General features: G+C 45.6%; 1 long non-coding RNA gene across 8 annotated transcripts in view; it reads right to left on the reverse strand.

The window, feature by feature from the left end:
- LOC106890274 overlaps positions 1–26,837 on the reverse strand; it is a 101,712-nt gene that overhangs the window by 47,814 nt on the left and 27,061 nt on the right. For 6 of the 8 annotated variants that reach the window (XR_001412489.1, XR_001412490.1, XR_001412486.1 and 3 more), the window contains exons 5-7: positions 15,691–15,774; positions 12,603–12,701; positions 2,105–2,229 (exon numbers count right to left, since the gene is read on the reverse strand). This is a non-coding gene — a long non-coding RNA (uncharacterized LOC106890274). Of the gene's footprint in view, positions 1–2,104; positions 2,230–3,367; positions 4,587–12,602; positions 12,702–15,690; positions 15,775–26,837 lie in introns of those variants that run through there. The other 2 variants (XR_001412487.1, XR_001412492.1) reach the window with 2 other exon arrangements.

Consider the following 26,837-nt stretch of genomic DNA (forward strand, 5'->3'; position numbering starts at 1 on the left):
CAAATGGAAATTATAAAATGTCTCATGAGACAGACACTTGATTTCATTCATCTGTAATTTCATTTCAAGGTGATTCCTTTAGAACACAAACAACAGAAAATCTAAACAGTGTCCAATAAACGATTACAGAACCGAGGGGGTATAATACCAGGTCTCTCTTTCCCCAAACTCACAAAACATCTGATTCCACTAACACCATTAGTTGCTTTTTGCAAAACAACTGTGAGGAAGAGGAGGAAACCTGACACTCTGCTGCCGGTGTTTGCACAGATGCGGCTCTCCAGCGTGTTTGGGTAGCAGCGCCAGAACCAGAAGAACTTGAGGCCAAATTTGAGGAATGTATGAATACAATGGCATTGGTGTAGCACTCTGTGAACCTTTGCAAGCCCTGTCAGAACACACTTGGGGCTACTCAGCTGGTGGGATGGCTTGACCGCGGCTGCGAGTGGAGGGTCCCCTGTGCTGCACAAGGACTTCTGTTACAATAGGCTGATCTACACCCAAGAAAGGAAATCGGCAGCCCTGTGGATCTCAACAATGCAAGAAATTTGCCTGCAGTGAGTGAGTTACCTTCTTAGCACCCTGCTAGCATGAATCAAGTTCACAGCGCATTAGAAAAAAAATCCTGTTAATACAGGCAGGGCCAAGGATGGATAGTGATCCCACCGGGTCACTTCCAACACGCAGTATATTTAGCAAGCCAAGGCTGCAGAGCTCGGCATACCATTGTTGGGCAGATGGAAAATCCTGCCCTCGGCGGGGCTCATCAGGTCCTGCTCTCTGGCCACACAAGGACTGCACTCAGGGGCTGTTTTCAGCAGCTCCCCGAGCAGCAGTGGAGCTCGGGGTCTCCTTTCAGCACCCCCATCCCGAGCTGGTGTCCTAAGGCCAGCAACAGCTCCATGAACAGGGGCTGTGCAGGAGCAGGCTGTTGGTTCAAGAGAAACCTTAGGAAGGGGGTTGGTTTGGTACCTCGGAATTCTGATAAATGTGAAAAATAAATTAACCAGGGAAAATTAAGCTGCAAGATCAATTGGTACATCCCTTCAGTTGGGACAATTTCCAGGACTGTGTGATAGTAACAAAACACTCTCCAAATATTTTCCTTTTACTTTTGAACATTTTTCTACTTTAAGCCCTAACAAGCTGCAACATATTTGCCCACTCACATTATTTAGTTAAGAAGTTTTGAAATAGAAAGAGATTTGCATAGATGTTTCCTCAGTGGTGCTTTTGAAGTGTTATGTCTGGGATAACTGGTAAAATCCCTAGAAGTCTGTACACTGCCAACATAAATAGAAAGTATATTTAAGGATGGAGGATTATCCATTCGCTGACAGGGCTGTGTTACATACCACTAGCAGTCATACATAGTCTGCTGTCAGTTTCTAGCAGCAATTTTGTTTGAAGTTCAGTCCAGCACAAATAATACTCAGATAGGCTTTTCTCCTGGAAACAAAGCCATCAGACCTTCAAGAGGAACTGTAAGGACTCAATACATGACCACCATCTTGGACGTATCTCAGAAACAGTACAAGCCAGCAGAGATTTCTGAAACTTCAGGAAGATTAGTTTCCTTTGTGTTATCTTCTGGCCTGTGTGTGTATCTTCCGAGATGGCTGACAGTGTAACAGGGGAGCTGAAACCAGTGCTAACAGTTAACGTGACGCTGTGTTCCTACCTGCAACTTCACTGGAGAGTAACATTTCTCTGCAAACACAGCTCAGCTGGTCTATGTCAGCAGAATTTCAATGCAATCAGTCTTTGAAGTTAAAAAACCTACTCTGTGGGTCCAGCTCACTAACATTAAATACTAGGTTTAAATAAACTTCTACATTTTTTTGAAGTTTTTCCCATCCCACGGCTCTGATGGATGGAGGTGTTGAGTGCTCTCGGCAGGGATGCTGGGCACTTGTCTTCTACGTGCTTCCATCTACACGTTCAGTATCTTCCAGAAAAGAACAAACCTCCCCACTGTGCTTTAAAACCCACCATGCCCTGGATTTTTCTAGAGGGCCCAGGTTACTCCACCAGGCAGAGCTTTTATGCTAGTTTAAGATCCACGCGTGATAACACAGGAGAGACAAGAGCTACGCAGAAATACCTGCAAACAGATGCGATGCCGTGAAGCAGAGTCACAGTGGAGATTCTCACCCTTGGCAGTGTCGACAGCATCTCAGCAGACTGGGCTCGTGCGCTGCCGTGGCTGTGCTGTGACCCGGAGCAGGGCTGCACGGAGAAAAGCACATTACACCCAGAAGAGCACCAGGCTGTGCTGGATCCACACCAGCAGCAGGAGGGAGCGGAATCTGCTGTGGTCCCTTGCTCTGACACCCTCCATCCCAGTGTGTCCCAGGACTCACACAGCAGAGACCAAGGGACACTTGCATCCTTCCTCACCACTCAGAGGTGTGGGGACAGAGCAGCACATGTCTATAGTGTCTTGAAATTGGCAGCCTCCCTGTTTCAGATGTGTGAATTAGATAGCTCTAATATAATTGTGTTAAGCAAACCTATATCTCTTGCCAAATGGGGGGTTGGCCGTGGCTGAGGTGAGACTGTGCCTCACCAGGGCTGATGCCTGCGTGGGTCATGGTGGAACAGCAGCAAGGCAGTGGCAGGGTGGTGACAGCAGGGTGGCAGTAAAAAAACCAATGTAAAAAACCCAGGGCCTTTTTAAAGCACTTCCAAATGCTGTCCTGATACTTCTGCTGACTGTCAGGTTATAGGAACCAGACAATCCACTCTAAGCAGCTGGAATGTCTAAAACTGCATCACCTGCTTCACAGAAAGATCTGACAATATCATTAGCATGAAACTAAAATTAGAGGCTTAATTGAGCTCTGCAGTCACTGAAATTGATGACAGTTCAGCAATTCATAGCCCTGATTTTTCTTGACTAAAATAATCATAAGATCAGCTCCCATTCATGCTTCTCCCTGCTCCACAAGGAAAAGCCCTGGTAGGCTGGCACACCTCACACACAGGGAGCCCGTCTGACACCTCTGCCAGGGCTCTCGCCCTTCCCAGCAGTTACTGGGGTAGGAACAGACCTGGAAGGAAATTGTGTGTCTGCAAATCACCATCATTTTACAAAAATGGGATGTTATATTCAATGCTGGGGCATGAGAATCATCATTAACCATCACCAGTGCAGGAATACATACAAGATATAGCCCATTAGAAATGGGCAAATAAAAACACATGCAGGATAACGACAGAAGATGAGGAAAGAGAAGACAGACACAAAGAGATGTCATGCTGTCAATTACATGGTGAATCTCCTGTGCACTGGAGTTGAAAGAGACGTTATTAGTGCTGAGTTTGCCTCATCATTTGAGATGAAAAAAGCTATTTATTTACTTACTTAGGCCTTTCAAAAGTGAGAATTCAAGAATCAGAGAGAAGGGCTGCAGACTCGTGAGCACACCCATTAGGTGTGTGCTGGAAGATCCGTATCAGCTGTGCTGCTGCCAAGCCTGAGATGAGATTCCCACTCCAAGTCCACTGCTCTGCAGGACAGCTAGCTCAGTGCTACACATTCTCTCTCCAGCAGGAACTTCATTCATCTGCTAGCTCTAAAAGTTACTGCCTTTCTGTGCACCAATATTTTTGGGATGCAGTTCTGGTCCACTGGAGTTACGTGAATATTGAAGAAAAAAAATTCAGATTTCTGTAGTTCTTGAACGTCGTGCAATTAGTTCTTCACATGATAACAAAGAGTTAGTTAATATATAGCCTGAAAGACAATGAGCATAGATTTACATTAATACTATTGTCAAGACTACTTCCTTCTCAAGAAGTGGGTCTTGCCTAGATCTAGGCAAGTTTCCCGTTTCCTTGCCACCACTGTGGTGTCCACAGCTGCAGGGCAAGAGAGCAGCAGGGACCTGATTGTGAGATGCAGTTGTGCAGTGTCACTTGGTCCTACATGCAGGTAAGTCTGGAAGCGATGTCAGGCTTGTGCTGCTGCTGCTGCTTCTGGCAAAACAGGGAGATGCTAATATTAACAACTAAGGAAGCGAAAGCATCTCCTGCTAAACACCAGTTCAGGGTGTCAGAGAGAAAATCAGGCCCAGGATCTCCGAGCACATCTTGTAAATAAATCAGATCTTCTTTTAAGGTGTGCAACAAAATCTACTGACCCACACATTTTAGGCAGAGGAAAAGGCACCCCATTTAATTGCACATGTTATTTACAAGTTGAGGGGGTTGTTCTTTAAGATCCAGAATGAGACCTGTAGTTCCTAACATATTGCCATTCCAGCTGCAAAGTCACACCACTGAAGAACTAAGAAATTGCTCTGTTTCTATCTCAGAGAGGGGAAAATGTGTTGAAGACCTGCTGTGAAGTATATGGCAACATACAGACTCTTGCAGGCTTCCAATGCAAGTACTCTGTGTACGCCTGTGGTGTGCTTACCTGCAATTTCTGCAAGATTGCTACAGTTTTATTTTTAGTTCGTTGTTCTGTACAACGTTTGGAGTTTCTGATCCATAAATACGTCTCCTCGTGGCAGTACATTTGGAAAAGCCACAGGGTGCTCCCGCCTCCACTTGCACCTGAAGCTTCTGATCATCGACAGCGTTGAGCTTCCAAACTGGTCCCTCTTCTGTTCTTTCCTCACATCCAGCTTGCTTTTGGTCTGAGTTTCCAAACCAGTTCTTTCCTCACATCCAGCTTGCTTTTGGTCTGGCCAGTAATTTCATTTGCACGCTCTGGTCCAGGTGTTGCCCATGGCAACATGTAGATAGGAAGGAGCATTGTACAAGACCTGTTCTTCACCTCAACTGTGGTAAGGACCTACCTGCACAGCCAGGCCAGCACGGGTGCGCCCCTCCAGTGCTCCTCCTGCTCCTAGTACAAGCAGCCATGTAATTCAGCTCACTGCAGCTGGTCGGTCGTCTCTCCTCCTCCTTCCTACACTTGCTGCAGGCACGAAATGTTCCCAGGCTCCCGCAGTCATCCCCAGGGGTACACCAAGTCCATATGTTGCTGAACCCTTTCACATGCATTTCCAAAGAACCAAAACATTCACTCCATGGAGATATACTTCTTTGTGCACAGTCCATCCAGCAGGATGAAGAAACATATCCAAAATGGCCTCAAAAGCACATTGTTGCTTAGTAAGACTTCACTTGACATTCAGAGATATCACGTATATTATTTTGGAGTAAAGTAATATAACCAGGCCTATTTCCAACCTATTAAATACCTAACTTTTTCTTAAGTAAAACCTTTTAATATTCTTTTGCTTTAAAACTCTCAGTTTGCCAGGAATAAGGATGTCCTTCTATATGGTACTATAGACATCTGTTCATTCCACCGTTATTAGCAACTTTTAGGGCTATGATCAGAGCACTCTGACTTTATTCTAAACATCGTCTGTGTGTATTACAAACAATCAGAGATCTGTTTACTAAAAGTCTACAGTTTACAGCTGTCTTGGCTACCGCAGGTAGCTAATGCTGTTGGAGATGCCTGCTCCATCCCTGCACCTGCAGGTAACATGATGTCTCGCTGCCAATGGTGCTGGAGCCCATAACTCTCCCAGCATCCTGCTCCCCCCATTGAGCTGCTCTTGGGCTGTCGGCCTCTGAGCCCAGGGTCAGACAACATCTCTGCCCCCAAGGACAGCATCGCCAAGTAGACTGAGGCTTTACTTAGAGCTGGCTGCAAAATGTAGACCAGTGACCAGCATATATTTTAAATGCCAGACTTTTTTTGACTGACACTCCCAGCTGATGGGTAAGTTTATGTTTTAAGGTAACATCACATCCACCAGTGTCACAAACAATCACTGCTTCAACCATCATCAAAATATTTCCCTTCATTAAGTATTATCTGCCAAGTCCCCACGCACAGGAAGGTGTCTAACACAACTCTCTAGGACACTGGGACATAATCAGAGCAGAGAGCTGCATTTTGAATGAAAGCTTAGACTTTGGGCTGGAAACATCTTCTCCTGAGCAGCAGCAATTGCAGCCCACGTCACAACATTCTCGACAACAACAGCTGAAGATCCCCATTTCAAAAGTGCCTGAATGTTATAATGCAAAGCTAAACACTCGTATTCACGGCTGTGACAGCCTTGTGAGGCTCATCTCCCTCCCAGTCTCTTAATGTATATGAATTATCCTCCCAAATAGCTCCTTTTCTATCAACAATACGCACAGCATCTTTCCAAAGGCAAAGTGGAAATCCCTGCAAGTATTTCTGGTGCTGCTTCCAGCCAGAAATAACAGTAATCTGATCCACGAGTGAATTCCATTTCTGTTGCTGAATTCCTTTGTACAAATATCTTTGCTCTGAAAAGGTTTGGCAACAGCAAGGCACAGGCTAATTTTACTTATAAGGTGTGAATCAAAGAAGATTTGCAAGTTTCTGAATCACAGAAGGGAAGTGTCTGTGGCCTCTCTTACCACTTCTGTCAGGAGAAAATGTCACAGTTCAGCTATTTTAGATGCAACTTCAGCCCTACTTGCCGCAGCCCTGCAGATCCCCACCTCCCACCACCCTCATGCTCTCCCCAAGCACAACAACATGGACAAGTCCAGAGTCTTGTCTCAGGACCAGGAAACTTCCAGCTTTACTCAAACCCTCTGTCATTAATGGGCTGTCTTATCATAAGCAAAATTTAGTCTGCAGCATTAGCAGTTGAGTAAATTATTAATTCAGCAGACTCCAGCAAACGTTTTGTGCAACAGTTGACCAAGGAAAGGGCGAGCTACTCTTGCACAGTGGCAAAAGCCCTGGGAAGCTCAGGGACTAAGCTACAAACACTGCTGCAGCAGAAGCAAACTTCCAGGAACTTCATAACATCTACAGCCTGACCCCACTGCTGTGCAAATGAAGGCCTACGATCAATTAACACCTTCTGCGCTCTTGTTGCTGCTGAGAGATCTCTCATCCAAGACAAGGTTGTTCCGAGGACAGGGACAGCTCTGCCACACTGGCTTCAGCTGCCTCAGGGAACACGTACAGCCTGTCAGCTTTGCTTCCTCCAGTCCTCAAGTTTTCACAAGTTCCGAGATGCCACTCATGGCCATGTTTAGCCAGCAGCTCAGCTGCAGGGGGCAGTGGCAAAACCCAAAACAATGTGAGTTTATTTCTGTCCAAGCTGTGTGGTTGCCCAGCCTGCTTCTGCAGGAAAACAGGGGCTGCCACCCCACAGGGTTCACCAGGGTGCTGGGGCCAGAGCTGCTGTGAGCACTCCCCTGATGTTTTACCTCTTCATTCACTGCTTACAACAGACTTGATCTCCTCCAGCCCTGCAGGGACCATGCCAAGGGCTGGGAGGCTTTGATGCCTCTTTCCAGTACCACCACTCATCGCTCTCCAGCCTTTACTGGACCATTTTACTGCTGTGGCTTCATGGGTTCATGGGTGAACACCACCATATCTAAAATCTTAAAATATGTCCTGAGGGTTTACAGATGACAAGCATGGTATAAAAATTCAACAGCATTGTTTGCAGGAGTGGAGGGTCCTCCATCTCCCAGCAGTCTGGGATCTGGCCATTGAATATAGGGGTGAATTCTCCCATAAAAATCAGTATCAGGCATGCTTAATCTTGCTTAATTATTTTTGTACATGCCACTCCACAGTCTGATGGTTCATCTTCCGCACAACCCCATGGTAGATCACAGCCATTTGTCAAACCAAATTGTTCCCTGACAGTCTGTGGAGACATATATTTGCCATCTGCAATCTATTCCTCGGTTTCTGGCGCATATTTTCAGTGCTTTCTTTTGAAAGCTGTTTCAGATTTCCATGGGCTTCTTCATAACCTCTTGTAGCAAAGCCTCACACAGTTTAATTGTTGACAGCTGTGTCCTGAGCAGTATTTTATGTTTCTTTTGTTTTTCCTCTTGCTGCATACATACGAGCTGCTACGGTCAGGACTGCTTGGCTGTGTAACACACACCAGGATGTGGAAAACAGAGGATGACTTCTGTGTTATTGGGGGGCTTAATTGTTTGTTACAGTTTTACAGAAAGAGTTGCAGCTCCGCATGTTAAAACAATAAACAAGTAAAATGCATTTGAGTGAACAGGTGTGAAGCTCTGAAATTACAGATTATTCATAGAGAAGTATAGAGTTAATTAGCGTAACGACTGTATGTAATGTGCTCGGACAGCTCTGGGTCATTTCACACAGGAAAATGCAACGGTAGTAACACATTTATCAGAGTCAGGAAAACTTACAAAATTATATTTTCCTGTGACTTGTGCTGTCCTTGATGGGTCCTGTATCCATGGAAAGTCTCACTAAAGCAGTCAGACACGTACCTAGATACAAAAACCTCCATATACACAGCCAAGGCCAGCATCAATGTAACATTCAGGTCCTGGCCTCTATGATTTGAGACACTCAACACCCTCTACCCCCGCATTTCACTCAGTACAGTGCCACACGAGAAGTACTAGGCTGGATAAAGTGAATATTTCCTTTTCCTTCCACAGAGTTTGCATTGCAGTTTCATGAAAAAGAAACACCCCGTTAAAAATAAAAAATTAAAAAAAAAAAATCACTGCTGTTTTTTTTCCTCCCCAGGCAGAAAAGGGACTGCAAATATCTGCAGAAGATGTGGTATCTGAGAGCATATCTAGGAGATGTGAGGTTGTGGTAATACTATGAAAGACAGAAAATGCTGAGAACTAGACTGTTCTCTCTCTTCTGCCAGGCTGAACTCAAATCTGAAACATCTGTTCACATAACTTGAGATGAGCTCTCACAGTCAAGTAACAGAAGCACAAACTCTTCCTGACATCAGTGCAGAACAAGTATCAGTTAAGCTTTTTCTGGAAATTTAAGAATTCAGACACTTCTGATGTCCCCCACAAGCACAGAATAACAACATGTTTTCACTATCAGCAAACCACTTGAAGAGAAAAATTAGCACTTTTTACAAGTATTGTAAATCTTGAAATCTCTGGGTTTTTTAGAACTAAGTTGCACACATTGTCCTTTAGAAGCTATTAAAACTGGCCAGTAACTGCACAATTGGAAGTTGAACAGCAGGTCTTAATTCAGCCTATTACAAAGATAAAGCTCAGTGAAAAATATTCAGCTTTGAACTTGCACTACCACTTGAAAAGCATGATCAGAAGGGCAGAGAGTAAGATTTTAGCTGAAAGAACTGAGGATGGAATTTACTTGCAGAATTCACATTCAGACCTCAGTTCAGGGCTCACATCCCTCGTTGCATCCCCAAGTTTAGTAGCAAAGGAATCTGGGTGTTGCACAGGATTCAATTTTCATATAAATGCCTACATATGCTGACACAAGAAATACTTTGGTTATCTAAGATACAGTAAGTTCAGAAACACCAGAGGCAAATCAAGCATAAAGCCACAGAACCACGTGCTATCTAGAGCTTTTCCCTGCTTCTGTAGCTCTAAAGATGTAGTATCTGAGCCCTCTGAGAAATCTCTGCATTCAACACTTGAAAAGCATGATCAGAAGGGCAGAGAGTAAGATTTTAGCTGAAAGAACTGAGGATGGAATTTACTTGCAGAATTCACATTCAGACCTCAGTTCAGGGCTCACATCCCTCGTTGCATCCCCAAGTTTAGTAGCAAAGGAATCTGGGTGTTGCACAGGATTCAATTTTCATATAAATGCCTACATATGCTGACACAAGAAATACTTTGGTTATCTAAGATACAGTAAGTTCAGAAACACCAGAGGCAAATCAAGCATAAAGCCACAGAACCACGTGCTATCTAGAGCTTTTCCCTGCTTCTGTAGCTCTAAAGCGAGCACTGACTGAGCCCTCTGAGAAATCTCTGCATTCAACACATTTTAGAGAATGAAACCCCTCTTGTCAGGGAAAGAGACTAGAAATTGGGGTTAGCTTCTGGTTCTGCTCCTGATTCCACATGTGCATGTAAAAGTCACTTAGTTTCTATGCTGCTGCATTCAAATCCTTTGTCTGACTCGCCTGCTTGGGGATGGCTAAGCAGGGACTGTCCCCAGCTACATACCTGCACAGTACCCAAAGCAGGGAACTGCATTTGAGGTGCGAGCACTGACTGAGCCCTCTGAGAAATCTCTGCATTCAACACATTTTAGAGAATGAAACCCCTCTTGTCAGGGAAAGAGACTAGAAATTGGGGTTAGCTTCTGGTTCTGCTCCTGATTCCACATGTGCATGTAAAAGTCACTTAGTTTCTATGCTGCTGCATTCAAATCCTTTGTCTGACTCGCCTGCTTGGGGATGGCTAAGCAGGGACTGTCCCCAGCTACATACCTGCACAGTACCCAAAGCAGGGAACTGCATTTGAGGTGGAGGGCTCTAAAAGCCATAGGAGGAAAGGGGTGGGGGGGGAATTAAAAAAGAAAAAAAAAAAAGAGGGGGGCGGAGGGCTCTAAAAGCCATAGGAGGAAAGCGGGGGGTGGGGAGGAGGATTAAAAAAAAAAAAAAAAGAGAGATAAAAAAGAGGGGGTAATACATGGTATCCGGTGGTTTTCCAGTGTGTGTGGGAGAAGGCCATTCTAGCTATTTTTGCCTTCTCTTTGTACAACGGTAGATGGAGCTCTCCTTTCACCAGCTTCAGGAGCCCATTAATGCCTGCAGTATTACAAATTCGAGCACTGTAATTATTCTGTCAGCACCTGCTAGGGCTGCTGCATGTGACATATCGTGGTGGTTACAAAGGAGGGATCTCGGGCTCCAGGGCTGCCTGCCTGACATCATTCAGCAGCACGAAATTCTCTGAAACTTGTAAATGACAAAAATGTTTGATTAACCACAGTATTGCCTTTCCTTCCAGTCGAGCATTGTGTAATATTTTTCCTCTCTTTTGTAAGTTGTTGCCAGGATTACATGGAGTTCAGCACAGTTTGGGAAACGAGAAGGCACGTTTTATTTCTCTTGCAAAGCAAGGAATGACAGATTTTGCTTGACGCATTTAGAGATAATGTGTATAAAAATTGTCTTGTGTCTGGGAGCACTGAAAACATTATCCAGAGGATTCTACAGGAACTAAAGGTCAAGGGATCTGTGGCCAATTTCTCAACCACTGCTTGCAGATCCAATGCCTGTGATCAGTATGTACCAGCAGGACAGAGGAGGAGGGATGAGGGGGAACACTGGCATTTACTCGCATCTCTGCCAGCTGGGAAAAATTGCAAATGCAAATACTGATTTTCTCTCTTCACCCCCTGTCTTTGGGTGCTCCTGCAAGTGACTCCAGTAGGACCCTGCAGGGACACAGGCAGCCTTCCTAGCATTGCACACCACAGGACCAGGACTACAGGTTGCAGTTTCCTCAGGACATGTTAGCCAGATCTTTTGCAACAGCTGACAAATTAAATACTTCAGAGAAGTGAGAGCAAAATTAGGTTACTCTTTTTTTTTTTTTTTGGTTGGTTGGTTTGATAATGCACATCCTGCTTCATTCTGCTGCACATCCAAGGGCAGGCTTGACTAAACAAGAGTAATCACATGCTACTGACTGCCAGGGAAGGCTATCTTCAAAAGCCAGTCTACAACTTGTTCTTCTCTGAGAACATGTACTGCTATATAAGGAATATAAAAAACATATTTTGACTTTTTTTTTAGATTCTTTGAAGAAGATTTTATGTTATGCAAGTAGGAAAACGGAGAATATTGTAGAGTTACATGAGATGCTGGAGATGATATTTGCCAGCAAGGTAATTCAATATATATCTATTCTGGCATTCAATAATTAAAGAGAGGCCCCCAGCAGTGAATTGCTGGGTGATTATCTGACAGCAGCAGCTATCCTCAGCCGCCAGAGAAGTGCCAGCACCTGCAGTTACAGGCACTGGTAACCGCGCACCACATCTTCACTGTCAGGCACTGAAACGCAAGCAGGCAATACTTCTAGCAGATCTGATTTTTCATTTCTCTGGAGAGAAGTTAACAGAAGAAGGGAGACTAGACGCCCATCTCTGAAGACAGGGGTTTTCTACTGATTAGTCAAGTAGTGACTGACTTTCCAGATTTAAGACATTATCCTGCCTCTGATTCTGCGTAGGCGTAGTGGTCTGTTCATTAGACAGGATCCGTGCTTCAGCGCTAACAGAGCAAAAATCTAGGTAAGGACTTCGAGGTTTGGTCTTTAATGAATAGAAATAATGAATACAAATTAAATACTTCAGAGAAGTGAAAATTAAACAGTCCTGCAGTCACGAGTGTTGGCATATGGAAAGCTGCCACTGAGCTAATAATAGAAGTGTCTACCGCAGCAGAGAGGGAGGTCCCAGCGTCCTAGAGCAAGCCATACATCTGGGCACTGGGAAGACAGCCATTAGGCAATGTATGTTTAAGTAGCACATTCTTGCTGCCTTCCTGCCAGCTATTCATCTTTTGCAACCACAGGCCAAGGGCAGCAGTCCACAAGCAATAATGCCGCACTGGGGACAAAAATCCAATTGGGCTCTGCTCACCAGGCTTCCATTTTAGCAGGTGAGTTTCCTGTGGCCACGGGAACACAGGAAGGCCCTTCCCCAGCACACTGCCTGGTCGAGTACAACTGCTTTACTTAATTCACCAAAAATCAGACAACTGGTTCATTTGTCACACACTTGCATTTGCATATCCTGGACACCAGCCACTTTCTCTAGTTACCTCAGGTATCTGCGAAGAGCATAAAGGAGGACAGAGTCTTCCTTCCTCACTCCAGCCTGACCACTGCATAATTTCCTCGTGCGCAGTGGAGCCACGCTGCTGAGAATCAGGAGGAGAGCCAGGGTCATTAAGTGGAAGATGAACAAAGCATGCGGATATTACTCACAACCAGAGATGGAAAATGATTTACAGACAGGTGGTTGTGAAGCTAATCAATAGCGCTTGCATAAGGTATTCACCCGTTAATGAATGATAGAGGAAAGCGAATCAGGATGGTGGAACTGCAGACACACAGCAGCCAGACTACTTAGCTTCAGTTGTCTACAAAAAACAACCCAAGCAGAGATGGAAGTATGTGATGTGCTACAGCAGCCAGATCACATATATATTATGCTGTCCTAGGAAAAGCACACTCAGGTGAAACATGCATCACCTGCACATGCGCAGCTCTTTTGGAGATGACAGATAAGGTTGATTCACAGCACTCCTCCTAAATAGTGTCCTACACCCTGTAATGCAGATAGCTGACAAGAGATAATGGGCACTAAAGAGCAGAAGTGAGATAAAGCACTAAAGAGAAGAGGGAGATAAAGTGCTGAAGAGGAGATATGCATGAGTGCACACACACACAGAGGAACAAGCTCTAATACAAAGTACAGGCAAGCTCTGCCAGCTTCACCACTGAATCACTACTCTTCCCAGAGTAATCTGGCCCATGTACTTCAGGAGACTTTCAAAGGTACCAAGCTGTAGAAAGGTTTATGGCCATGTCCCTACTGAGCAAGCTGGATAGTAAGGGGCAACCCGAGTGGAGATAGATCAGACAGAGCAACTCTGCTGATGTGAAGGATTCATCAGTCTAGGGAAGAGCAGCTCCTGGTGCCTGAGAGTGGCAGGGAGCAGCTTCTGCTCCCAGGGAAGGAAACACTCCAACAAGTCTCTTGGCTGTCTGGTTGTGTACCCACTGCAAGGGGTATTTGCTGGCTCAAGATGATGCACCAGCCATTTAGGTAATGACTACAGAAGTGATAATCAGGCCATCTTCCCTCTTTGACAGGAAAAAAAGATTCAAGTGCCTCAGATTCACTAAAGGGGATTTCTGTCCAACTGTCCCTTTCAGATCACCTGTGAAAACAACAGCCTTAGGAGCAATCAGCATCTTGTTCTCCAAGTTTGGGCTCAGAACACCTGTTGCACATACATAAGCTGCTTCTCAGTCAAGTCCGATAATGATTGCCCATAATAATGGCAAACACACCCAGGGCTTTTCACTGTACTCTCCAGAAAGATATGGTCCTCTTGGCCTGCGACACTAGCAAGAAAACTTCAAAAAGAACCTGCAAGTTCTTCTATTTAATGTTTTAGTGTTTCTTGGTCAGAGCTGTCCAGATCAGAAGCCAAGAAGCTATCTGACAGTTCTGTGTCCTCTAGCTGCTTCCAGCAAACATAGCTGCTGTCTTCCACATGTGTAGAGCCTCCAAAAGCAGAACTTAGCTGACAATTTCATCCTTACAGAGATGTCACCTATCAGTACTGCATCATCCATCAGTAGAATAAGACTTTTCTATCATGTCTGATTGGGAACAAGAGCTTCAGAACTGCATCAGGCTAGTTTATCGCTAGTCTTCCGCGAACATCACTCCAAACTTGCCAGAGCAGGAGGTTTGACTCCTGAAGCACTGACCAGAGGGGTCACATATAGCACGGCTTCTTTCAGGGCTGGCCAGGTTCTTCCACCCATGAGGAGGAAAGGATAGCTCTTGCTCCCTGCTTAGTGTACAGGCTGCTGCGGCCAGGCTTGTCACCAGCCAGGAAGGACAGGGAATAATTCTGAAGGACTGCTCTTCCCTCAGCACAGGGTGCTGACCCACAGCCACAGAAAGATTTTTGGCATCAAGGATGGTGTCCTGACCTTCTCTACCTACTGCTCCCGCGTTTCCCCTCCCTTTATGCCCTCCTCTTCTGCTGACACCTTTGGTTTGTGCTCTCCTGCCCCTGCTTTGGCTCAAGTGATGTGCAGTACACAGCAAAACACGAAGAGCAGGAAACAGGCAGAGGGAGTACCGGGAGGGCTCGTGCCCTCCGTCTCCCTTCATGCCACTCCTGGGGAGGCAACACTTGACTATGCATGGCAACGGTGTGGATACCACACAGGGCAGCGGCTCATAAATTAAAATAGCAGCAACGCTGACAGTACTCACAGGTCTCAGAAAAGAATGGGCTTGTTCATCTTTTCCATGACAGGAAACATTTCAACCCCTTGTACAAGCACAAACATTGTTTGCTTCAACCATTCTTTGCAAGTCACAATACTCCGCATCGGGACCACACAAATAAGGAAAACCACAGTATTCCTTTTGCTTTCTATGGATAGAGCTCAAAATGCAACAAAATCCAGCCTCTCTGTGTTGTTCTTTGCATGCTCCAAAGAGTTCAGCTGCTTACTATTTATCGTGTTACAGCCTGTGGATGTCCCAACCTTCTAAGTAAAGCAAGCTGGTCACCCAGCAGTCAGCTGCTGCAGTGACTGCAGGACGGGCAGGCTGTCTGGGGGCCAGAAGCTCATGGGCCAGCAGAGGCTGCCAGCGACAGCGCCAAGAAGACCTGCCAGCCAGTCTGCCTCAGGGAAACAAAAATCTTCCGTTTTCTAGCTAAATCCACTGACAGCAGAGTAAAGAGGCAAGAAGGAAAGGTAACCACCCCTCTCAAGTACATATACAACACTGTCTTAAGCTACAATTTTTCAATTACTTTTCTGCTTTATAGCCCTTAGCACAAGAGAAAAATGGGAGGCGAGATGCAGAAAGCAATGAGTTTCTTTTTCAGCTTCTCAGGCATTCACACCAAAGCAGAGCTTGGATCAAGCACACCCCCAAGAAATACTGGAAAACATGTTCAAAGCTTTGTGAAAAATTGTTTTTACAGGACACAGGTCACTTCAGAAATTACAAGCAAAAAGCATAACACTGAAGCAGAGTAACTTTTTGAAAGGTACCCTCATCAGAAAATTCCTGTGGCATTTCAGACACCCAAAATAAAAGTTTATGACTTCATAATGTTAATTAAGAATACCTTAAAGAAGCCTTACTGAAAATCACAAGTGAATCCTAGGGACTTTGATCCAAGCTGAAATCTGGCTGTTTCAAATCTTGCTGCAGAAAGGTTCATCAACCTGAAAACAACAGAAAGGACATAACAATGAAGCATGTGTATGAACAAGCTCCATTGGAGGAAAAAAATAAATCTTGATTTAGTAAAAACAGGATGGGATATGACGCTAGCCTTGTCTTAAATGGTTCTGAGCTGCAAAGTCCCTCCACATTTTGCTCCAAGGTGGCCTGCCCACATTTGGCTGTGGCCTGCCCTAGAGCACCATCAGCCAGGGACCCCAAAAGGGAGGTCAGGTCGACTCCCCAGGGCTGCCCGGGATCCCCTGCTGCTGCCTCCAGCGAGCTGTGGAGCATAGTCACAGAATGCACACTCAACAGCAGCACCAGTCTCCTCACCCTTTTAAGTTCTGTGGGGAAAAAATAAAATCAATCAGTCTTCTGACCCTGAGTTACAACAGGCTCCCAAATGCCAACCCCAGAGGCCAGGTCAGTGTGGCAGCCCTGCTGCAGACCTGGCACAGCCCTCACTGCCCGGTGGCACAGGGAGCACGGCCGGCCCCAGCCCTGCATGGAGGGGCTGCACAGAGCCCTCTGCCCACCCCATCTCTGGGACTGGGGGGCAAGAGTGGGGGCCATGGCCGGGCACACCTACAGCCCCTTGCCCTTTTGCCTGTTCCACATGGTCACTGAGAGACCACATGGTCACTCCCCACCATCAAGCCTGACTGAGCCCAATCCCCCAGCAGAACAAGGCCATTTCTAGGCTCAGTTATGAAAGCATGAGGAGCAACCATGGACGAGGGGCCTGCTGTGGCCTCCAACACCCCCTGGGTGTTGGGGGCAATACCACCTATTTTTTCCTGGGTGCGTGAAGCACTGGATACTATTGGGAATACTAAGAAGGAGTCAGCAGTAAAGGCCATTTCCCTTCCCACAAATGGCTTGAACTTGCTTTTTTGTGTTAGCTAGTGGTTCATTTGACTGTACTCTAAGTTTAGGCAATGAATTAGCTTTTTTTTTTTTAAAATTATCAAATTCTTTGCAGTTCTCATTAAAAGCTGGCTCAAACAGCAATGTCTTTAGTGACTGCATACATGGCTTTTGGGGTGTTACAAACCTGTGTTTGGCCAAATTGCTATACCTTGCAAGTTAAGGTTTTCTGGGAGGAAATAGCATTTGCAGTAACAGGCTGTGCCTTAGGCCCCCAACAGCACAAACTATAGTTTACTGTAACGTACCAGCTGTTCCAGATTTCTTTCTAACCTACGTTATATACAGCACAGAGGTTTCAGCAGCTGTAATTTTACTTCATACAAAATGTGGTTTTCTTTCACGCATCAAGCACCAGCTTGCACAATAACCCAGCAGTCCCATAACTGGGCTCCTGATTTCAGAGATTAGACCAGGTCTCCAACCCCTGTCCCAGGGTGTCACAAGTATCAAATATTTGTGTATATGAATGTTGTGCACAATTACCCCAATGTTGGCACATGCCTGTGCAGCTTGGAAATATACAATAAATAAAAAAAGCAGAGATTTTATAAAAACTTGGCCATCAAAAAACAAAAGCAGAGGAATATACAAGTAGAAATCTAATTTCAAATCACAGTAAATGTGTCTTAATTTTATGGGTGTTAGTTATCCGTGTGGGCCTTGAAAACCACTTATATGGAATAAAGCAGGTAAGAGGTCCCATGGTTTTCCTTACTACCCAAAGACTACCTGTGAAGCAAGTGTAAAGCAGCAGCCTTGGTAATTTACTTTCCTGAGTTTCGTTGATTATTATGTAAGGAGAGGAGAGACAACCATGACAGCCGTCTCACTACCTGCCTCTCCTCCTCTCCTCTCTGCACTCTAGCCCTCTTAACCGAGCGCTTCCTTCTGCTTTCCTCCAGCCCTGACATCATGTTACTGCCAGTTCTGGTTTTCCTCCCAGATGGCAAACATTCATCTCCTGGCTACGTTCACTTGCAAGAAGAAACAAGCCCTTCTGCCTTGCTGTGCACAGTAATAAATGACACAAAACTAAACTCCACTGCTAACCATAAATGCATCTAATCCACTAAAAAGCTGAGGGACTAAGCTTGGCAGGACAAGTTGCTCTCAGAAGTCTCTCAGTGCTGTGGGTAAAATGCAGAGCATCAGTTGTAAAAGTATTTTACGCAATAGGTGGAGGCCACTCATTCAGCATACTAGAGGCAGATGAACACAGAACTAGCATTAGCAGCTAATCGTTTCCACTGTGGGAGAGATTTATCCTGTAGCACTAGATATTAAACTCTTTACATAGTGTGCCACCTACTTAATAAACCCAAGATCAGAAGACACTGGCATGCATGTAGAGATGATAAAGAAAATCCAATAAAAAGACAGAGATACAAAGACATCTTTAATTCCCCTCACGAGAACCAGATCACAGATGGAGGCTAGGAAGGGCTCTGTTCAGTCTATGTGCCCCCTCAGTCACCACTATGCTCCCTCCTTTGTGGGGTTCTCACCTGGGTAAACAACACCCATCTGAGTGAAAGTCAGGAGCTCTCTCGTAAGGGGAAACAGCAAAGGCCAGCAAAAGAGCACTCAAGTCTAAAACCATGAGTCTAAAGTTATTTGAAGACACAATCATATACGGAAAAACCCTCCGGTTTAAAACATGGGTTATAAACGCCAAACAGTTGTGCCCAGTACTGTGATCAAATGCCATCCTTATTCCATCAGAGCTTAAAATAGGTTAAGTAACAAGGCAAACAACTGAAAAATCCCGAGCTGCTGCCAACGGACACGCAGCAGGCAGCAGCTTTGCACTGTTGTGCTTTACTTCCAAAGACTGTGGTGTTTGAAGGAAAGCCTCCATTATGGATTCAGGAACATATTGAGCTGAGTGTTGGTACAGCCAGACAAGAACTCCATCGATAAACTACCCGCTGCAAAAGGATCCACAGAGCACAGTGTTAATTCATCCTGGCCCCAGCATCACAGGCAGCACAGGCACGCACAGCACAGCACCCTCGAGAGCACCCTAAGCCGCCAGTACGTGTGCCAGAGTCCCCTTACTTCATTTACCCAATCCACAGGAAAAAAAAACTGGGCACAAGTTCATGATCTATCATCTTCCCAGATCCTCTGAACTCCCTCTGTCAAGCTCAGGTAGTTCTTATATTTTAGCTATTGCCTGCACAGGCTTTGTTAATGCTGGAGGCTGAGGCTTTGTAACAAGCCCCGGGAGTTCAGTACATTCTGTTCGGTGTGCCAAAGGCACTGAATAACCACTTCCATTTGCATTTGCCTAAACATAGCCTAAACATACTGCAAGCAAATAGCAGGAATAGGTTTAGCACTCAAGAGCACAATTAAAAGCAAAAACCACCCATCAATACTTTGGTATTTTTCCAGAAAGACCAAAAAAAGCCAACGTGAATCAGAATCATTGAAATGGTATTTTTGTTCTGCAGAAAAAAAACAAAGAATCTAAAGTTTGAGATGTTTGCCAAGAACTTTAAAAACCTATTTTTAACCAGTCAGTCCATTTTATGAGCTTATCTGTAGATAAGATAAGCTGCTGAACACCGTTTCTGGGGTTTTTTGCTACAGACGCGTGCAATCTCTGCTGCTGCCTCAGCCTGACTGCTTTTCTCTGCAGCAGCAGAGACAGCTCGCAGAGAGGTAGCCAGCCTTACAGCAGAACTGCTGCATTATGAATCAGATCATGCTCACCAGGAAAAAGGCAGGCTGTAGTGTTGAGGGTGGGCTAGAGAGAGCCAAGAGACTTGGGGTGCTATTCTTGGCATCGCCAGTGATTCGCCGCATGACCTTGTGAAAGTGACTTAATCGTTGCATACATCAGTTTCTCAGCCTCTTCATGTTAAACATCACTAGTACTGCAAAACACCCCAGAGGCTGCTCGCTTTAAGAAGAAAGGGAGAAAAAGAATGAGACTGAGACTATCTGAAAAAGAAAGGAAATGATGCGGTGCACCTGAGTGCAGTCGCATTAGTGATTTCAAAGGCAGCTTGGGCTGTGTTTGGAACAAAGGCTCTAACCCAGGTAATAAAAGAGAAATTAAGTGTTAAAAAAGGAACAGCATCCCCTTAAATTTTGTCCCTCCAGGTGTCTGATGAGGCAGACGTTACTATAATCGAATGCCTGTGAGGTAGCTGCAGACAGCATGCAGACATGTCAGATCCCTCTGACATAGCTGACTAGATTCATCCTGTGTGAGGGAAGCAGGACGCCGAGCACTATTTGGTGTGGAGATGGTTATAGAAGAATACTCCCATAGTTAAAGACAGCCTGTGCTGCTGGATCTGGTGATGTAGGCCACTGATTTCATTTTTTTTTTAAAGAAGCTCCGCCTGGTAACAGCAAGGGATGCAACCTACTGGCAGCGGAGAGAAATTCCCACTCACAACCGATGTTACACCAAGCCCCAGGCAGCGGCTCGGGGAGGGCTGGTGCTGACACAGCCCTTGCCAAGCGGCGTATCAGCCAGCCCGTGGCGCGGGGTGATGTCAGCTGAAGTGTCTCAGCAACAGGAGTTTCACTGAAACTGTCTCGGCCACGCCAGACAGCACGTCACTCCATCCGGCACACCCTGCAATCCTCTCAGCTACGGACACGGAGCAGCCTCCGGAAGGAAGCTCCAGATGAATGCTGGAACCTGAAAAGCCCTTAGTTCACACAGGGCCTCAGCAGGTAACTGCGGCAGGGGGTTCCTTAGCACAGCTGCAGGAGCAGAGGGGGCTGTGTATTGGGTTTGCGTGGCAAGGTTTTGGAAGCCAGGGGGCTACAGGGATGGCTTCTGTGAGAAGCTGCCAGAAGCTTCCCCTGTGTCCAACAGAACCACTGCCAGCTGGCTCTCCAAGAAGGACCCACTGCTGGCCAAGGCCAAGCCCATCAGCGATGGTGGAAGCACCTCTGAGATAACATAGTTAAGAAGGGGAAAATGTTACTGCACAACCACAACCGGAGAGAGGAGTTAGAATACGTGACAGCAACAACTCTGCAGACACCAAGGTCAATGAAGAAGGAGGGAGAGAAGGTGCTCCAGGCATCAGAGCAGAGATGACCCTGCAGCCCACGGGGAAGACCATGATAGACAGGCTGTGCTCCTGCAGCCCATGGAGGTCCACAGTGGAGCACATATCCACCTGCAGCCCATGGAGGACCCCACGCTGGAGCAGGTAGATCTGTCTGAAGGAGGCTGGGACCCACACTGGAGCAGTCTGTTCCTGAAGGACTGCACCCCATCGAAGGGACACATGTTGGAGCAGCTCATGAAAAACTGCAGCCCATGGGAATAACTCATGTTGGAGAAGTTTGTGGAGAACTGTCTCACATGGGAGGGACCCCACACTGGAGCAAGGGAAGAATGTGGGCAGTCCTCCCCTGAGGAGGAAGGAGCAGCAGAGATAACATGTGATGAACTGATGGCAAACCCCATTCCCCATCCTACTGTACCACTCAGGGGGAGGAGGGAGAGAAACTGGGAGTGAAGTTGAGCCCAGGAAGAATGGGGTGGTGGGAGGAAGGTGTTTTAAGATTTAGTTTTTATTTTCTCATTATCCTACTCTGATTTGATTGGTAATAAATTAAACTGATTTTCGTCAAGCCAAGTATGTTTTGCCTGTGACAGTAATTGATGAGTGATCTCTCCCTATCTTTATCTCGACCCACAAGCCTTTTGTTATATTTTCTCTCTCCTGTCCAGCTAAGACAGGGAGTGACAGAGCAGCTTTGGCGGGCACTGGGTGTCCAGCCAGGGTCAACCCACCACAAATGGCCAAACCTGTTCCACCCCAGTCTAACACTGGCAACAGGCTCCTACAGTTCCATTTGCTCCCGGTTCCTGCTGCTGCCCAAAGCCAAAATGCAGCTCTGCGTGACCTCAGGGTGCTGTTAGTTCTGTTGCTGCACTGTGGCAGGATTTCATTCCTCCGTAAAAGAAGGCTCCAATCTGCACAGCTTACCCCAAAACGTCCACGCTTCAGTATCAGAATACACTGCAGACCAAATCTGGAAATTATTTCGTTGCTGTGGCTGCCCCCCAGGGCTGACTCAGGTGAGAAACATTCACTTTTCTCTGCTAGATGTACCATATGCTTTGACTGGTCACCAGCCATACACATGCCTGAGCCTGGGACTTGGAGAGAAAGGTGGAGAAGGCAGACAGAAGAAAAAGAGAGGATTTTAGAAGACAAGCAAGTAAAAATAAATAAATAATGAATTGGAGCATGAAAGAATGTGGAAAATCGGAGGGAATACAAGTGTAAAACCTCTGTAAAACTAGAGGTTTCACTGAACTGTTAAACAGCTACTAGATAGTTTGTGGGAGAAGGAGAAGGTTAGAAGAAAAAGCATGCTTGCACCACAAGCATCAGAAACCTCCGTGTTTCTTCTCCTGCTGCTTCCACATCAGCAAGTACAAGCAGTAAATGCCCAGAAACCACCAGAAGAAAGTTCTGCTGCACCTGGTGCAGGCAAGGCAGGGAGACAGCACTGAGCCCCCACAGCCCACCAGGCTCTGCTCTGAAATACAAGCCTCAGCCTCCACTGCAATAAATAGGAGCCTCCACAGAGGAGAAATGGGAGTCTTAACCTGATGTATTCTGGGTTTGGGGTGTGTTTTTTTTTTGTCGTTTAACTACATTCATGAACCCCTTGTCATCAGATACATACATCTGTGCCAAAGCTCTTTTCTAAAATACTGGCAGCCATGGCAGCAGAAAACATGACCCCTGTCTGATTACCACATACTGGTAAAGCTCAGGCAGATCCTAGATTGCATTCTGCAGACCAGATTCACAGCTCCACCTCAACATGCCACCTTATGGTTTATTGGGACGAGCTGTCTCCTCTTTCTGCGCACCACACAATCTCACACTTACTGTTTTCACTCCTTTACTTCTAGGTTAGCTGTACCTTTGACGAACAGAAATACTGTTATTCCCAAGAAAGGAATTGTGACAAATCGCTTCAGACAGCGACAGCAGCTCTGTGCCTGCTAGCACCCGGTATGGTGAGGCTTCTGGACAGGGACTGTCATTCCCATTTTACAGACAAGAAAATAAGCCCCTCCTGAAGGCAAGGACACAAAATGGCACTTTCTCAATCACCAGATCAGCTGCCTTTGAATGTTAATAATCACTTGTGTTAGCTCTGCATTTACCACGTTAATCCCAGGGGAACACAAGCCATTGACTCTCTCCCCCTCTCTGCTCCTTAACAGCCACAGTTCTCACCCCTTGCTCAGTCACCAAAGACCCTTCCATTGGGCACCCTCTCTGACAAAACAATTCAGATCAACTCAGGGCAATTACTGTACCCATACCCAGCTTGAAGTCCTCTGCTGGTTCTGCAGAGGGCTTTGTATACCTCCTACACTGTTTTTCCCCTAACCGTACCAGTAGAGCAAATAGAAAACAGCATGCCTTCTCAAAGCCTCACTCCAGTGGAGGAGCAATCACAAGTTACAACAGTCCCATCACCGCAGTATTTTGTCATTGCCAACAAAACCATTTTTAAAGTCCCAGAGCTGCAGCTTACACAAAAATTAATGTAAAGAAAACCGCTTGTGCCACTGATGGCATCCCTGCTCCTGGCAGAGGTCAGGGACACACTGGGGACACTCAAACCAAAAAACCTACCCCAAGTAAATCCCATCCCTCCAATCCTGCTAAACCTTTTTGCTGCCTCTCAAACCCATGCCTTGCAATGCAAGGTGGCCTCTGCACACCTGAGCCAGCTCACATCATTCTGTGCTTTTCTCCAGTTGCCTGCCCCACCACTAGGCTCCGTCTCAGCAGAAGAGAAAATCTTTTTCCTATGAGGCTGGTCAAACACCAGGATGTGTCACCAGGGAGGCTGTGCAGTTTCCATGCCTGGGAGATACTCAACTCATCTGATAGAGCTCTGCATAACCTGGTGTAGTTGCCTCTGCTTCGAAGAGAAGAGTTGGACTAGATGATCTCCAGAGGTCTCTTCCAACCTCAGATGTCCCTCAATTCTGTGAGAAACAGGAGAATGTGACTTGTTTAATCTAGAATGAGAAAGCCAAGGATGAGCATAACAGATGCTTCTGAAGAAGAGAGCATTCCATGTTTCTTCTTCCCAGTATAGAACAAGAAGTATTAGGCTAATTTTGGGGAAAGAAGATGTAGGTTTTGTTTCTAAAGGTAGGACTGTCTAAGTGCTGGAAGAGACCATGGAATCCCATCAGCAGCAGATTTAAAGAGGAAAACAGGTGAACAGTATCGGGATTGCCTAGTTGTTGTTAATCTTGCTTCAGAGGGGACCTGACTTCCTATCATATTTCAGTGATTTAAAAAATATCTACCCTCCTCCCCCAATTTTCTGCTTCCCCTCAACCCCAAACTTCCTCACACCAACTTTTTTTTTTTGTATCTGTACAATGTGAAAGGCTCTGAAATGGCTTTATAAAGGCTCAGAAGAACAGCGCATCTTTTAGAAACACTATTCCAGTTGCATTGGTAGATTTCATTATTGCAAAGCTAGAAAAGCTGGTTAAAAAAAAAGTGAAAATCACAACCTTCTGAAAGCTGAAAACTCACATATTCCCAATTTATACTCTATGGTCAATGAAGACACAATTTAATCCAGTCTATGAATTCCTCAAAAGCTGCTTAGAGTTTCCATAAATTCTTTTTCAGTTCATTTAGTTAAAACTAAATTCTGCAGAAGCGTGGCTTTGTTACATGCTGTTCAACTATGCATGGTTTATTGTAATCCAAGGTAAGCAGCAGTCATTCAAATCATACCCATTAGCTTCTCACTCTACAGCACTTAGCGTAGTATCTTCCTGTCTGGTTCCACAAAACTGTGTAGATCGCTGAACCAAAGTGGCAAACCCTCCTGTTTGCCACATGTTTCTGCAAATCAGCCTGTGGGAAGGCTGGCCACAATAGCACTCCCTTTGCATTTGAAAAATACTCAGCCAACAGTCCCTAGAGATGAACCATGGGTAGGACACGCACAGATGTTGTTCACTAGCTCACCTTCTCTTTCTGATCAGCTGAGCACAGACATTATGATCCTACCTGGCATCAGCAGGTTGTAGCATAATATGTATACAGTTAGGGAAGAAGAAACTCAAGGTGAAGCTCTGCTGCATGCTGCCAGATGGACCACCAAGCAGGAAGCTCTGCCTCCTCCATCAAGCTCAGATCACCTGTGATTTAAGCACAGCCCTAGATAGCACACCAACAGTGAAATAAATCTCTGCTGCAACTACAGCGGGAATCACAGCAAGAGCATAGAAATATTCCACCAGCCTTGCAAGTAAAACACTGTTGGGTTAAAGGCTTCAGTGGCAAAGACAGGATAAATATCCAGTACCATGTAGCAGTGGCCAGTTCACTGACATATCCGACATGTCACCACTGTTGAGAGCATGACCGTGGGCTTCTGCACACCTGGTGATTATTAATAGGTCAAAGGCTTACTTTCATCACTTCCACAGTGTAACAGGAATGCATCACTGTAGCTACAGTCACTTCCTCATCATTTCATTTGAGACACCAAGCACAAATCTTCTGACTCCAAGGATTTGTGTCTTGGCCTCAGCAGTAGCAGTTTCATACAGTAAAAGAAGCAAAAGCGACATCACCAAAAATCAATTTCTTTTTTTGAAGCAAGAGTTTGGCCCCCATTCTCTGCTGAACTAGAGCTCCTCTACTTCTCCTTGGACTTCAGCCCCTGCTTCAGTCCTACCCACTGCCTCAGGATGTGGAAAGATTGCAAAGCTTCCTTAAGAAATCAGCTGAGGATTCCTTAGTAGGTGAGGCCACCAGCAGCGTCTAGTCACACTTTGTTCTCCACTTGGCTCTACCCCATACAAAGACAGCTTACAAAAAGCACTGACCATGACCACAGCCAGAACCCTCTTACTCCACAGAGCTGCCAGTCCACACCGACACACAGGAAAGGAGCAGACAGTGGCTTCAGTAGAGTAGCCTCTCCTGTTTGGATGACAGAGCAGAGAATGGGTGGCTTCAGTCTAGATGTCTCCAGTGAGTCCTTGCACAGGTGGAGCCATCACAGCAAGAAGCTGGCAATGGGCAGGAAGAAGGATCTGTGGACAGAGGTTCTCAAAGAAGGAAGGTGTACACAGACAGATGGAGAGCTGCGGGAGTCAGAGGGAATAGTTATTCTGTCTTATCATCAGCAGGCCACAAGCCAAAATGACAATGCTCCTTAAAACAGCAGAAAAGAAAAATACCCACTACATTGGGTAACTGGGGAAGGGAAAGACACCACGACCTTGTTCCTGCCAGCAAACTAGCTGGTTTGAGTCTTGGCAGCAGAAAGCATCGCAGCATATTTTTTTTTTGCCATCCCCTGGGAAAAGTCTTTATTCTGTAGGAAGGTTTTGCAATCTTAAAGAAAGCTCAATGGAAGAGACAGGTAAGAAAAGAAATCTGATCTCAAGACTCTAATGAATTTAACTTGCTAGCACAAATATGCATACTCTACATCTAGGCAGAAATACCCCAAATACAACCTAAGAAAATTGTTGCCTAGCCAAATACTAAGTTCATTGCAACTAATGTTTGCATTTTTACCAGTTACATTGCAAACGGTGAATTTGCTTTCAAAAACATAAAGCTTTCAAACTCTGAAGGACCAAAAAATAGTCAGTTTAATCATCTAGAAGACAAATGTAGTTAAGTAGGTGGTGCAAAGGGACCATCTACTTGAAGCCCTGCCCTGACACCCACTATTCACAGAATCCACCTTTGTCTGCCTTTTAATAGTTAAGTGCTCCTTTATTTTAGTCTACATTTGTGATAATAAATTTATCTTCAATATTGGAAGCGGTGTTTCTGATAGCACCCCTTCTATTGTTGTACTGAAACTATGGAGGAATTCAGGCTACAATATGTTTTCCAGTGTATTACAAACCCTCAGCCTCACCTTGTCCTTTAGAAGGCACCTGACAAGTGACATTAGTCAGTGTTGCTATGTGCTCTATCACCTCTTGTTTCACAAGAATGCTCCATGCACAATAAGGGATGCAATAGGGCAGTAATCTCTAGAGGAAGAAATGCAGTTAACATGCAAGCTTGTGTCTGACTAGCTGGCTGGATATCCATTTGAGCAAGGTTTTCAAGAA

Source organism: Calidris pugnax, unplaced genomic scaffold (assembly GCF_001431845.1).
Source record: "Calidris pugnax isolate Ruff unplaced genomic scaffold, ASM143184v1 scaffold111, whole genome shotgun sequence".
In the NCBI taxonomy this organism is placed as follows: domain Eukaryota; kingdom Metazoa; phylum Chordata; class Aves; order Charadriiformes; family Scolopacidae; genus Calidris; species Calidris pugnax.